Consider the following 16,305-nt stretch of genomic DNA (forward strand, 5'->3'; position numbering starts at 1 on the left):
GAAGAACTAAAGAGCCTCTTGATGAAAGTGAAAGAGGAGAGTGAAAAAGTTGGCTTAACACTCAACATTCAGAAAACTAAGATCATGGCTTCCGTGCCATCACTTCACTGGAAATAGATGGGGAAACAGTGGAAACAGTGGCTGACTTTATGTTTTGGGGCTCCAAAATTACTGCAGATGGTGGGTGCCAGCATGAAATTAAAAGACACTTGCTCCGTGGAAGAAAAGCTATGACCAACCTAGACAGCATACTAAAAAGCAGAGACATTACTTTGCTGACAAAGGCCCATCTAGTCAAAGTCCCTTGGACTGCAAGGAGATCAAATCAGTAAATCCTAACAGAAATCAGTCCTGCATATCCATTGGAAGGACTGATACTGAAGCTGAACTCCAACACTCTGGCCACCAGATGTGAAGAACTGACTCACTGGAAAAAGACCCTGGTGCTGGGAAAGATCCAAAGGCTTGAGGAGAAGGGGACAGCAGAGAATGAGATGGTTGGATGGCATCTCCACTGCAATGTACATGACTTTGAGCAAGTTCCAGGAGTTGGTGATGAACAGGGACCCTGCTGTGCTGCAGTCCATGGGGTCGCAAAGAGTCAGACACGACTCGGGGACTGGACTGAACTGAACACGGCATGGCTCATAGTTTCATTGAGTTAGACAAGGCTGTGGTCCATGTGAAAGTGAAGTTGCTCAGTCATGTCTGACTCTTTGTGACCCCATGGACTGTAGCCTACCAGGTTCCTCCTCTGTCTGTGGGGTTTTCCAGGCAAGAACACTGAAGTGGGTTGCCATTTCTTTCTCCAGGAGATCTTCCCAACCGAGGGATTGAACTTAGGTCTCCCACGTTGTAGGCAGACGCTTTACCATCTGAGCCACCAGGGAAGTACTCACAGAAAACTAGTCAATCTAATCACACTAGAACCACAGCCTTGTCTAACTCAATGAAACTAAGCCATGCCCGCGGGGCAACCCAGGACGGGCGGGTCATGGTGGAGAGGTCTGACAGAATGTGGTCCACAGGAGAAGGGAATGGCAAACCACTTCAGTATTCTTGCCTTGAGAACCCCATGAACAGTATGAAAAGGCAAAATAATAGCATGCTGAACGAGGAACTCCCCAGCTCAGTAGGTGCCCAATATGCTACTGGAGATCAGTGGAGAAATAACTCCAGAAAGAATGAAGGGATGGAGCCAAAGCAAAAACAATACCCAGCTGTGGATGTGACTGGTGATAGAAACAAGGTCCAAGGCTGTAAAGAGCAATATTGCATAGGAACCTGGAATGTCAGGTCCGTGAATCAAGGCAAATTGGAAGTGGTCAGACAAGAGATGGCAGAGTGAACGTTGACATTCTAGGAATCAGTGAACTAAAATGGACTGGAATGGGTGAATTTAACTCAGATGACCATTATATCTACTACTGCAGGCAGGAATCCCTCAGAAGAAATGGCGTAGCCATCATGATCAACAAAAGAGTCCAAAATGCAATACTTGGATGCAATCTCAAAAACGACAGAATGATCTCTGTTCGTTTCCAAGGCAAACCATTCAACATCACCGTGATCCAGGTCTATGCCCCAACCAGTAACGCTGAAGAAGCTGAAGTTGAACGGTTCTATGGAGACCTACAAGACCCTGTAGAACTAACACCCAAAAAAGATGTCCTCTTCATTATAGGGGATTGGAATGCAAAAGTAGGAAGTCAAGAAACAGACTCTGATGCTGGGAGGGATTGGGGGCAGGAGGAGAAGGGGATGACCGAGGATGAGATGGCTGGATGGCATCACTGACTCGATGGATGTGAGTCTGAGTGAACTCCGGGAGTTGGTGATGGACAGGGAGGCCGGGCGTGCTGCAATCCATGGGGTCGCGAAGAGTCGGACACGACTGAGCGACTGAACTGTGGTCCATGTGATCAGTTTGACAAGCTTTCTGTGACACTGGTTTTCATTCTGCATGCCCTCTTAACAGATAAGGATAAGAGGTTCATGGAAGCTTCCTCCTGGGAGAGACTGACTGTGGGGAAACTGCATCTTATTCTGATGGGCGGGACCATGCTCAGTAAATGTTTAATCCAATTTTCTGTTGATGGGTGGGGCTGTCTTCCCTCCCTGTTGTTTGACCTGAGACCAAACTAAGATAGAGGTAATGAAGATAATGGCCTCCTCCTTCCAAAGGTCCCAAGCAGGCACCACTGCACTCAGTGCCCCCGACCGAGCAAGCAGTACACTGCCGAACCACGCCTCTGCCAGGGACTCCTGGACACCCGCGGGCAAGCCTGGGTCAGTCCCTTGTGGGGTCCCTGCTCCTTTCTCCCGGGTCCTGGTGCACACAAGGTTTTGTTTGTGCCCTCCAAGAGTCTGTTTCCCCAGTCCTGTGTAAGTTCTGTAAGCAAATCCCACTGGCCTCCACAGTCAAATTCCTTGGGGGTTCTCAGTTCCCTTGCCAGATCCCCAGGTTGGTAAATCTGTTGTGGGTCCTAGAACTTCCTTAACAGTGCGAGAATTTCTTTGGTATGATTGTTCTGCACTTCGTGGTTCGTCTGCTCGGGAGCTCTATGGTTGGGGTTAATGGCAACCTCTTCCAAGAGGGCTTATGCCACAAGCTGGGTGACCAGGGCTCATGCACCCAGAGCCCCTGCCCCTGCGGTGGGCCATTGCTGACCCCCAGTCCCTCCACAGGAGACACCCAAACACAGTTCTGGCTCAGTCTCTGTGGGGTGTCTGAGCCCTGCTGTGCACAGGCTTTGTTTGAGCCCTCAAAGCAGCACTGGTGGGTATGGGATTTGATTTGAAATAAAATTTCACCCCTCCTAAATGACAGTAAAGGAATCAAAAGAAAAGATATGTTCTTATTGACAAAACCGGAGAGCAGGTACCAGCAGCCAAGTAGGGACAAGGACACTTTAATGCTTCAGAACCCTGGAAAGGCTCAGGAATTCTAAGCTATCTCTGAAGGTTGAGGAAAAATTGATAGCATCTAGCCTGTCTGCTACAGTCTAGAACAAAACGAAGAAAGAGCAGTATAAGCATATTATGAGTTATAGAAGCAAACAGATAAAACTGCTAATGATTTAAAATGGTTGTTTCTGGGAAGTGGGAACTGTGATCGGAAAAAGCATTTCTGGCTTTTGCTCTTCCGAGGGCCTTGTGTCACTTGCCCTTTAAAATTAAATTCTGAAAGCAATTATCCTTCAATTAAATAAATTTTAAAAATAGATAAATTTATTTTTTTAAACAAATGAAAACATTAAGTATATACAAAGCATATATATATATATTTAAAGTTGGTTTTGAAACACATTTGGGAGTAAAAAATATGTAAATACGGCAGATAAGAATGTAAAATCGTAAAATCTTTCCAGGTGACAGGTGGGTAATATGGGTCAAAAATTTCAATGTGTGGAACATTTAGTCCAGCATTTTCCCTCTTGGAATTTGTTCTGAGGAAGTAATTGGACAACCACTGCTTCGAGTATAAAATAGAAAAGTTGGAAACTATCTACACGCCCTACACCAGAATTTTGATTTGAACGAGTGATGGCTCCTCCAAACAGTGAAATTATATGCAAATACTTTAAACGATGGATTGCACACGTCCCAGACGCTCAAAAATTCTACAAGCCTGAAGACAACAAGAGTGCTGGGCATGTGAAACAGTGAAATGTTGATATAGTGCCGATGAGTGTGCACTGGTACAGTCTTTGGAGAAAAGGCAAAAATTGGCATTACATAAATGAAAAGTTAAATGTACACGTTGATCAGCAATGCTCATAGGGAGTCTAAAATGACTCCCATGAACTATACACTGCATGGAATTCTCCAGGCCAGAATACTGGAATGGGTGGCCGTTCTCTTCTCCACGGGATCTTCCCCACCCAGGAATCAAAGCCAGGTCTCCTGCATGGAAGGTGGATTCTTTACCAGCTGTGCTACCAGTGAAGCCTGAGACCTTCTATGGATTTTTACAAACATTACATCCTGAGGTGGGAAGGGTGAGAACAGAATGAACACATCTACCTACCTACATAGGTTTACTACCTACCTCCATAAGTTTATGAACCAAGAAAATGAGCCTATATGAATAATGCAAATATGAAAGTGGACTACCACTAAATCCAGTAGTAATAACTGTGGATTAGAAAAAAACAATGGTGGCTCACATGGTAAACAATTCGCCCGCAATGCAGGAGACTCGGGTTTGATCTCTGGGTCGGGAAGAGTCCCTGGACAAGGGAATGGAAACTCACTCCAGTATTCTGGCCTGGAGTGCCCACAGACAGAGCAGCCTGGCAGGTTAGAGTCCATAGCGTGGCTGACAGTCCCACAGGACTGAGTGACTGACACTACAGAAAACAAGGCACAGCCCAAAAGACAATTACACCTGCGACAGAAACGCGGGATCACGCAGAAAGAGTTCTCCTTTTCCCAGCTGGCTCTCTCTCTGAAAGCTGCTCAGCTGTGTCTGACCAGAGCCTGTCTGGCTCCCCTGTCCATGGGATTCCCCAGGCAAGAATGCTGCAGTGGGTGACCATTCCCTTCTCCAGGAGAACCTTCCCCAGGAACTGAGCGTGGGTCTAACACATTGAAAGCAGGCTAAGTCATCAGGGCAACTCTAATCAGCAAAAGAAAAAAAAAAACACACACACACACACACACAAAAACTTGTCTGCCAATATCCGAGTCCCGGGTTCCATCTGTGGGGAGCAAAAAATCTGGCTGGTTTATTTGCTTAGCCATGTCCATTCAGCCATCCTGTCTTCGCTTGAAAAACCCCATTCTGGTTTTATGGATATTGGGCTTCCCTTGTGTCTCAGCTGGAAAAGAATTCGCCTACAATGCGGGAGACCTGGGCTCCATCCCTGGGTTGGGAAGATCCCAGCAAAAGGGGAAGGCTAACCACTCCAGTACTCTGGTCTGGAAAATTCCATGGACTGCATAGTACATGGGGTCACAAAAAGTCGGACACGACTAAGCAACTTTCACTTTCAACTCACCAAAGACCAAACCCGCAATCTGAAATGGTAAACACAGAAAGCTTCAAGAATCTAAAAAATCGCCCGAAATCACTTATTTTCCAAGTTCTACTTTTCTACACAAGAATATCGGTCTCGTTTAACCTCATAAGACCTCCAAAAAACGTTGGCTAATGTAAAATTTCTTTCTTTCTTGGTCCTACTTGACTTAGTCTGCAGGGCAATACTAGAGTTCAAGCTCAAGCAGCAGCAAGAAATGGAGGACGGATACCGTACTGTGCCTGGGCACGTATTGATGAGGGGAAGCTCACACCTAATACACTGAGGATGAGAATCAAAAAAGGGTAAGTCCCGGTGAAGAGGTTGTAGCGGATCTCTTCACATTAGTGGACGAAGGCTCATTCTTCAAAATATTATGTTTAAAGGAAATCTACAATAAATTCAAATAATAAATTTAACATTTTGCGTGCAGTGCCTTCTGGTTATACAAATGAACGCTGAGTCCCCACCCCCGAGATTGTCCACTTTCCTACCCCAGATCTCCTGAAGCCTGCTTCCAAGCCCCTGACTCCATGTCTTCTCCTCAATGCTCTGCGTCTTATCACTTTCGAATGAAGGATTTTCTTGACGGCTTAAGAAAACGATACGGGAGTGCTGCATTTGACACAGAGAAGGTTCACTATAATGTCAAATGAAACAGAGTGCCTTGAGTGCACAGTCGTGCCAAACTATTTGCGACCCCATGGACTGTAGCCCTCCAGGCTCCTCTGTGCATGGAATTCTCCAGGCAAGAATACTGCAGTGGGTAGCCATTCCCTTCTCCAGGAGGTTCTTCCCCAGGAGGGAGCCTCCGTCTCCCACATTGTAAGCAGAGCCACCAGGGTGACTCTAATCACTAATTTAAGAGAAGAAAAAAGCTGCTACCAATATAGGAGGAGCTGGTTCCATCCCTGGGATGTAAAAATTGTCCAGTTCCTTCCCTCCGTCATCTCCAAACAGCTCTCCTCTAAGTAAGTACATAAATGAAGTCACTCAGTCATGTCCGACTCTTTGCGACCCCGTGGACTGTAACCTACCAGGCTTATCCATCCGTGGGATTCTCCAGGCAAGAATACTGGAATGGGTTACCATTTCCTTCTCCAGGGGATCTTCCCAACCCAGGGATCGTACCTGGGTCTCCCACCTTGGAGGCAGACGCTTTAACCTCTAAGCCACCAGGGAAATGCATGTCCACCAAAAAAATGAGTGTTCTATAATGAATCACTGTTGTCCCTTTTCTACTCCTGCTTCAAGTCTTTCCCAGAATCAAAAGAAACAAACAAAAAATGTCGAGGAAACCTCTTTCAGCATTATGGAAATGTTACTAACTAAAAATTAAGAATACGGTTTTTCTAAATAAATACACATAAGACTCTTAACTGCTGCAGGTGTAGAAAAACAACACAAAGCCCTTCCCATTTCAAATTCTATTTTTCAACACAACTATATTAGCCTTGTTTAATTCCACAAGACGTCCAAATACTAGCAGAAGCTTTTGTTACCCTTACTTTGACCTACTCGATCGAGTCCTTGGTAACTCACGCTGAGTAGAAGCAAGGGTAACACTAAATGTGACGCAGAGCTTCTGACCATACTGATTATATAACGGTCACTCCTAACGCAGTGAGGCTGAGGAATGTCAAGGGTAAGTCCAGGTCACGAGTTTGCAGCAGATCTTTTCACGGAAGTGGACGAAGGCTCATTCTTCCACCTACTACGTTTTAAATAAAACTATGATAAATTGAAATAAATAGAAACTACATTGCACGCAGTGCGTGTTGGTCATGCAAATGAACGCTGAGTCTCCGCCCCCGAGATTCACGTCTCTCCCCGCCCCAGTTCCCATGAAGCCCCTTTCCAGTCCCTTGTTCCCAGGCCCCTGACTCCATGTTTTCTCCTGTACACTCTGGGTCTGATTTCGTTTGAATAAAGCTTTTCTTGACGGCTTAAGATAATGATATAGGGGCACTGCATTTGACACAGGGAAGTTTCACTATAATGTCGAATGAAATAGAGTGCCGAACCCACTCAGTCATGCTCAGACTATTTGCGACCCCATGGACTGTAGCCCTCCAGGCTCCTCTATCCATGGATTTCTCCAGGCAAGAATACTGCAGTGGGTAGCCATTACCTTCTCCAGGAGATGCCTGCCCAGGAGCGAATCTGGGTCTCCTGCTTTGTAAATGGACTCTTTACTGTCTAGGCCATCAAGGTAACTCGAATCACCATATTAAAAACAAAAAAAAATGTGACTGCCAAAAAGGAGGGCCCGGATCCGTCGCTGGGTCATGAAAGTTGTCCAGTTCATTTGCTCAGTTCTGTCCGACCGGCTTTCCTATCCGTCACTAACTCCTGGGGCGTGATCAAACTCACGTCCACCGAGTCGGTGACGCTATCTAATCATTTTACCCAAAGTCGTCCCTTTCTCCACCTGTCTTCCATCTTTCCCAGCACCAGAAATATCTCCTCAAAACCCATTCACGATTATGAGATCCTTACTGACCAAAGATCAATCAATCTTACTGACCAATCAACCTAACGTGCCCCCAGAGAAATCTGTATGTAGGTCAAGAAGCAATGGTTAGAACCGGACACGGAACAACAGACTGATTCCAAAGCGGGAAAGGAGAACCTCAACCCTGCTTATTTAACTTATATGCAGAGTACATCTCGTGAAACGCCATGCTGGATGAAGCACAAGCTGGAAGCAACACTGCCGAGAGAAACGTCAATAACCCCCGAAATGCAGATGACACCACCCTTATGGCAGAAAGGGAAAAAGAACTCAGGAGCCTCTTGATGAATGTCAAAGATGAGAGTGAGACAGGTGGCTTAAAACTCAAAATTCAGAAAACGAAGATCATGGCATCAGGTCCCATCGCTTCATGGCCAACAGATGCAGAAACAGCAGAAATAGTGACAGACTTTATTTCTGTGGGCTCCAAAATCATTGCAGGTAGTGACCTCAGCCATGAAATTAAAAGAGACTTGCTCCTTGGAAAAAAAGTTATGACCAACCAAGACAGTGTATTAAAAAGCAGAGACATTACTTTGCCAACAAAGGTCCATCTAGTCAAAGCTATCTACTCAGTAGTCATGTATGGATGTGAGAGTTGGATGATAAGGAAAGCTGATTGCTGAAGAATTGATCCTTTTGAATTGTGCTGTTGGAGAAGACACTGGAGAGTCCCTTGGATACCAAGGATATCCAACCAGTTCATCCTAAAGGCGATCAGTCCTGAATATTCATTGGAAGGACTGATACTGAAGCTGAACTCCAATACTTTGGCCACCTGATGCAAAGAACTGACTCATGGAAAAGACCCTGATGCTGAGAACGATTAAAGGTGGGAGACGGGGCCAACAGACTATGAGATGGTTGGATGGCATCACCAACTCAATGGGTATGAGTTTGAGTAAACTCCAGGAGTTTGGGATAGACAGGAAAGACTGGCATGCTGCAGTCCATGGGGTCACAGAGTGGGATATGACTGGGCAACTGAACAAGAAACATGGTAAAGCCACGCTTGTGACCTTAATGTCTGTAAGACCCTGGGCAGGGTCTTAAACCCATTAAGTGGTAGTTTCCTGAGCTTTAAAATGGGGATAATAATATTTTGCTCCTAATATTGTTGTGAAGAAAAAACAGCATACTGGAAGCATTGAATGAGATTCTTGGATCATCATAAGCACCAAGAAGAAGCTCTTAGGGGTAGAATTATACGTACTAAACAAGGGCTACAAACATCCAGATACCACCCAAACTCGGGTTTATACTCATTTCCCAACAGTACGGTGTGCCTTAGAAATAGTTAAAATAGTAAACAAACTGTAGACATAACTAAACCAACCCACTTAAAATGGTTCATCATTTGCCACTTTACAAGGTACTCAAAAGCTAGTCAATTCTCTTCCAGACAAACAGATGGCCTTTCCTCATCTTAATATAGGTAGAATGATTTTGTGAACCCAAGCTGATCAGGCTTGAAAATCCAAGCATTCTTTTATCTCTACATAAATTAATAATTCAAAACAAAATTTTAAAGAAGAAACTTTCATTTTGCTAAAAAGGAGAGTCCATTAATGGATGCCTCTAAACTTAGCAAGCTCTCCAGCCATCTTATCGGTGGGTTTTTGTTGTCCCCCTCAAACGCACACTGATGGCCAGGCCTCAGCAGCATCAGATGGAATGAGATGCAGATAGCCAGCAGTCCAGGACCACCTTCTTCCTGGGCTAGATTTTAACACTGCTATAGTGGACTTTTAATTCATTAATTAACGATGAAAAAGGAAGGGATAAGAGTGCTATATTCTGACATCAATAGTTTCAAACAGCCTAATGAGACTGTTTGGGAGGCATACTAGGACGCCTTCCAAAATTCATTAGCTCAACCATTGATGGGAGTAACTGAAGAAAACATTCAGCACAGTCAGATTCAAGAGTTTTTTTTTCTGAACTGCCCATGAATCCTGAAACTGAAGTTCATTTGCAGTTTTTTTATACCATGTTTACAGAGATCCTGAACCATGGAAAACAACAGCTCCTTATCACTGACTGCTCCATCTGTTCATCTATTCTTCATCACTCTATCCATCCATTCATCCATCATCCATCCATCCATCCAGCTGCCCAAATACTTACTGAATATTTTTCCTTTCATGGAGCTAACCAAGAATGATGAGATATACTATGGAGCTATTATTCTAGAAATAACAAGAAATAAAATAAATGGGGGTGAAGGAATACAGTGCAGTATATGTGTGCAAATTTAAACAGGAGAGCAGGGATGGTCTCAGTAAGTAGGCAATATTTGGGCAACGACCTGAAGGAGGTGAGGGAATAAACCATGCATATGTCTGAAAGAATGTTCCATATAGAGAAACAGTATGTGCAAAGCTGAGGGTGTACTTTGTGAGATGGAGAAATACCAAGGAGGCCTAACATAGCACAATTCCACTGGTCTATGAGACCAGAAAGCCCTGATATTTTCCCACACTGTGTTAGCCTGGGTTCCCTGGAAAACAGAGCCTGAAGAAAGGTTTAAATGCTAAAGCTTTCATGGGAGGTATAATCCATGGCAGCTAAAGTGAGGAGAAAAGAGAGACATTCAAATACAAGGTGAGGGACTTCCCTGGTGCTCCAGTGGCTAAGACTCCACACTCCCAAAGCAGGGGGCCTGGGTTCAGTCCCTGGTCTGGGAACTAGATCCTACATGCCGCAAAGAAGAGTTCACACGCCACAACTAAAGATCCCACGTGCCACAACGAAGACTCCGAGCAGCCAAATAAATGCATACATATTCAAATATAAGAGGATGTCCTGTGATACTGGTCACTGCTTCCCAACAAACTTTCCATCAAACTCCATGAGAGAAACACCTGATTCTCTCAGGTGTGTCCACCAGGTACCAAGCTGAAAGAACTGTGCCCCAGTACAGCCCATCAGAGAGGGAACACATAGGGAACTTAGCTGCTGACTCTCTGCTGTCTCCTGTCTCTACACTGATCAAAGTTTGTCCCATGGGCATTAACTTCCCTGCACTTCTACACAGAAAATCATAAGGCCTGTGCTCTTTATTCTCTGTAACAATAAAGATAAATTTCTCTTGAATACTAACAAATGAAAAATAGTCTGTTGCTTCAGCCTAGGTCCCAAAGAGAAGATGATGTGTGGCAGGACTAGTGAATTAAACCTTTGTTGATATACGCCACCGAAATTGTAGAGTCAATTTTTATTGCAGCATAACCTAGCATATCCTGATTGACACAAAGATTCACTGCCCCATTAGCACATTAATGACATGAGTTTTTCAGTCAAGACACCTACTTAATGTTATTTCATCCAGTATTCTCAAACTATTTTGATTATTGAATATTCTTTCCACAGAGCACCTTAATATAATGGAAGTAGTTTGACAAAACACCATCTGTATAATCTTCTCCAAGGAGATGGGGCAACACACCCTACTGTGGAATAATTAAAATCTTCCCAGATCTTAGCAGTTTGGGTATGAATGATGTCACATTTTTATGCCCAAACTGGACTTCCTGGGTGACGTAGTGGAAAAGAATCCATCTGCCAATGCAGGTACACTGGTTCAATCCCTCCCTGTCTGTATGCCCTGAAACAACTAAGCCGGTGCACCACAACTACTCAGCCCACGTGCCCCAGAGCCAGTACTCCGCAAGAGAAGCCACTGCAGTGAGAAGCCCCAGCTCTCCCCAACTAGAGAAAGCCCCTGAGCAGCAACAAAAATCCAGCACAACCAAAAACTAATAAAATTTAACACACACACACACACATTAATGCCCAAATTAAGGATTCCTAGCCCAAGACCACTATTCTGCTGCATCCCACAGGCCAGCAAGGCCTCACTTGCCCAGTTTCACAACCAAAGAAAGGGCCCTAAGTCAGCGACACAGATAAAGACATCATGGTTTACCCGATGGAAGACCCTGTCTGTCTCAAGCCAGGTCCTGGAACAACATCCCATAGTGTGCAACGCAGGAGCAAGCAGGCAGCACGGACACGTTGGCAGGATTCACTGCTGGGGGCTGGGGGAAGCCAGAATTATCAATTATATGGGAATTGACCTCAGGTGCTCCCTGCCAGGCAGATGCCCTGGAGAAGGAAATGGCTATGCCCGGCTGGAGAATGCCTGGCAGGCTACAGTCAAAGACTGAGACATGGATGAACATGCACATGTGCAGGCAGGCAGGCAGCCACACACACAGGCGCCCATGCACGCACGCACTCAGGCATCCGCTCACGCACGCAGAGGCCCAAGCACGCAGCCACGCACACTGGCACATTCGTACCCGTGCACACATGCCTGCAAGCACATATGTAGACACGCACCCATGCACGCACTCGGGCGCCCACACGTGCATGTGGACGACCACGCAAGCACGCATGCGCACACCACACACACGCACATGCGCACACGCACACAAGCGCGCACGCACCACGCACGCATGCGCAGATAAGAACCCATACTCGTGGGCGCCCAAGTCTACCGTTGCACAGAAACGACTGATCGCGGAAACCACTTGAGGGGTAGACTCCTCATCAGCCGTTTGGTAAGCTATAGTTAGCTGGGCCGTGGGGCAAGGAGGTGGGGAGGTTAATCCTGCGAGTAGGGTGTAAGTGAAGTAGGCGCTAGTCGGACAGGGGAGAGACAGAGAGCAAGAACACAGCCATTTTGAGTGGCTTGATCTTCCAACTGCCACTAGAAATTCCTCGATGGCCCTGGGACTTCACAGGGCAAGTATCTTCCAGGTAGTTAGGAAAATGCTTGCCCATGTTCTTCTGAGCTGTGTTTGTTGTCACGTACCTATTGGTACTTCGTGGTTGCCAGGTAGGCACCTATTTCTATTTCTCTTCTATGATTTGCCATTCTCCAGCGCTCGCTTAAAGGTTCTATAGACCCAGTGCTATGTGATGGTCTCAGGAAGAGTAGGTCTGGAGAGTATAACCCTTCTCGCCCTTTTGTATCTTGAGTAATTTTCTTTTCATGTTTTATCTCCTCTGCACAATAATCACATAACCCTTTCTTGGGCCCAACATGTCAGAACCTCTGATGAACAGAGCACCTTCAGCCATTAGGCACTGACCCCTCCCTCTAGGGGGCCCCAGAACTCTCATCAGATCAGGCACAGGGCAGACACCAGGTTAAGAATTTGTCTTCCGTCACCCCTCTATCCAGAGATCTTTCCTCTTTTGCCTCCCAGATGAAAGGAACCTTAAATCAACTCAGGTAATGCCACGATGGGCTTCCCTTGTGGCTCAGTGGTAAAGAATCTGCCTGCCAATGCAGGAGATGCAAGAGACACAGGTTCAATCCCTGACTTGTACAGATCTCCTGGAGAAGGAAATGGTAACCCACTCCAGTATTCTTGCCTGGGAAATTCCATAGGCAGAGGAGCCTGGTGGGCTACAGTCCATGGGATCGCAAAGAGTCCGACACCTTTCCCCTTCCCTCCCTCCCTCATCACTTCTTACTGGAAGTCTTTCTTTCCCACAAGGGCTTAGTGGGGCTAAGGGTAATCCCAGCATGGCTTCTGTGGTGGGAGAGGGGATGAGGAGAGGGAGGGGGGAATAAATCTGATTCTGAAAATAGATTGAAATTTAAAATGCAACTGGAAATAAGACCTGGAGCAAATTCACTAAATGATTGATGAGTAAATTTAGTAATTAAGTCAACCTATTTTCTTTACATACGACTTTCCCCCTGAGAATAATCAGCAGAATTCTAAGAAAAGTATTTGCCAAAGTTATGATATATTTAATTATCCATAATTCTGTGCAGTGCACAGAGGAAGAAAAAGAAAGCCCAGTAAGATGGCCAGGTTCATGTCTTGCCTGATAATAGAGGTGACTTTTGTGGCTGTTTTGATTATCATTTTTGATCTAGAATCAAAAGTTCTTCCCTGTAGAACTTACCAGAAAGAACTTGGCTGACAGCATCTATAGTGATGAAAGGTTTTCGTAGGCATACTTTTTAGGCAAGCAGAAGTTAGTGCTCTCACTGGTAAAGCATTGCCTTTGTGACAGTTAATGAAGTCTTTCTGTCCAAGGCAGAAGTGGGATAAACAGGACATGGTGGATTGGGCTCTACCCCTCAAATATAAAGGGGTGGCTGATGAGTTGCTTATACAGGTGAGCAGGAGTAGTGAGAATTCCTACTGTGAGCTGGTCCACCGGCTTCCAGTGACTCTCTCCTCAGAGGGGATTGCCCTTAGGCAGAGTGTCATGTGGAGTCAGTCACTTCTTACCCTAGACCTCAGTTTCCTATTTTCTTGAAGATTTCTACAAAAGAAAGCTATTTCCACACCCTCGTGAGTGCTCCAGGAGATGCAAATGGAGAGAGCCTGGGAAGTCTCTTTGTTTTGATAACTTTTACCAACTGAAGTCACTCAGTCGTGTCCAACTCTTTGCGACCCCATGGACTGTAGCCTATCAGGCTCCTCCGTCCATGGGATTTTCCAGGCAAGAGTGCTGGAGTGGATTGCCATTTCCTTCTCCAGGAGATCTTTCCAACCCAGGAATCGAACCCATGTCTCCCTCATGGCAGGCAGATGCTTTACCATCTGAGGCACCAGGGAAGCCCCCCTACCAACCATACCTTCATACAACTCTCGTTAATCACCCTGCCTTTGAACTCCTGTCTGGAGGCAAGCACACTGAACCCGTTCCATATACCTGACCCAGCTGATCATTTTCTCTTATTATTATTAAGTCATCAGGTTGGCATTTGTGATAAAACCCAGGAAAGTGGGGGAAGAACTAGAGATAGCAGAAACTTACTCTTTGATTGCCTGGAATGACTACTTTCCTTACATATGCATTGTTTATTTAAAAATATTTAATGAAATCTCCTATCTCTAGGTAACATTTGATCACGGGTAGTACCCTTGCAAATTTTTTATTGATAGATAGTGTACATACAGAAAAGTGCATGTAACCTAAATGTAAAGCTCACTGAACTTTCAGAACTCTAAACATGCTGTGGCCAATAACCAGATCAATAAAGAGGACTTGGATTTCCCTAGCAGTCCAGTGGTTAGGATTCCGTGTTTCTACTCCAGGGGGCATGGTTTCAATCCCTGATCTGCGAACTAGATCCCACAAGCCACATAGCACAAATAAGTAAATACATCTTTACCCACAACCCCAGAAGCCCCCTCCCCAAATACTCCTTCCAGACATAGCTTCCAGACTTTTGGGTAGTTTCTAGTTCAGTGCTGTTACAAACACCCAAATTCATGTCCTTTGTCAACACAAGTATGCACTGTTTGGGGATATGTACCCAGGAATTACTGGGTCATAGGGTAAGCAGGTGTTCAGCTTTAGTAGGTATCAACTGTTATCAAACCGTTTCTTTGTGGTTGTACCAGTTTTCACTTCCACTAGCAGTGACAAGACCACTGGATTCTCTACAGCCTCTCCTAAAATGTACTCAGATCAGTCCCCTACCTACTAAGGGATGTGGTATTTCTAGTGGCTCAAAATCCAGATTCTGGAACTAGACTTTCTGGGTTCAAATTCCAGCTTTATCCTTTAATAGGTGTGTGACCTTAGACAGCTTACTTAATTTTTCTGTGCCTCAGTTTTTTTCTTCTCTAAAATGAGGACAATAACTAGATCATCTACCTCATAGAGTTAAGGATTAAATGAGTTAATGCGTGTAGAACACTAAGGATAGTGCCTGGCACATACACAATACTCCATAAATCTTAGAGATTATTTTCATTCAAATGCATCGAAAAAAATCAGTTGCCACCAGTGCAGTAAGAGAGTTGTGTATCTTACTGTAAAAGAAATAGAAAGTTTCCCACATAACCTGGGAGGCAGTCAGCTAAGTGCCACAAGGGATCTCTGTATGCAGGAGCAAGATAGCATACATGTCTCAATCTCGGGCTATGCCAGTCACAGCTAATCCTTGGGAATTTGTATGTGCAAATTAAACTAGAATCAGTGCTCCAAAATATTCATAGGAGAGTATGAACCATGTATACAATCACTATAAATGACAGTCTGGGCTTTATTTATTTGGCTAATGAAGCCACTGACATCTCTCCTCTTTAAGCTAGCAGATAAGAGTTTCAGTGAATTCTTTAAAAATCTATAAACTTTTACAGTCTAGCACTTGGCAAACACCACTTTAGGAATTAACATAGATGTGGATTTCAGTAAATAACTATAGATTCAGTAAATATTCCACGGAGGAAAGAGAAATGGTAAAGAATGATGATCGGAGCGTAGGAAGAAGTTCAAAGACATGCACAGCTGACACTCCAGTCTCCATGAGTGAGTCATTGACTAGAATTGGCTTTTAATGTTAAATATCAGCAAATCAGCAAATACATTTTCTGTCTCCATCTCCTAGCTTTTGTTCTTGTTGTTGAGTCGCTCTGTCGTGTCTTTTTGCAACCCGGTGGACTGTAGCCCACCAGGGTCCTCTGTCCATGGGATTCTCCAGGCAAGAATACTGGAGTGGGTTGCCATGCCCTCCTCCAGTGGATCTTCTGCACCTAGGTATGGAACCCACATCTCTGCATTAGCAGGTGGATTCTTTACCACTGAGCCACCAGGGAAGCCCATCTTCTATTAGAGCTTGCACTGTGTTTAGCCGCTCAGTTGTGTCCAACTCTTTGCGACCCCATAGACTGTAGCCCACCAGGCTCCTCTGTCCATGGAATTCTCCAGGCAAGAATACTGGAGTGGGTTACCACACTCTCCTCCAGGGGATCTTCTCAGCCCAGGGATTGAACCCAGGTGTCT

This window comes from Budorcas taxicolor, chromosome X (assembly GCF_023091745.1).
Source record: "Budorcas taxicolor isolate Tak-1 chromosome X, Takin1.1, whole genome shotgun sequence".
Classification (NCBI taxonomy): domain Eukaryota; kingdom Metazoa; phylum Chordata; class Mammalia; order Artiodactyla; family Bovidae; genus Budorcas; species Budorcas taxicolor.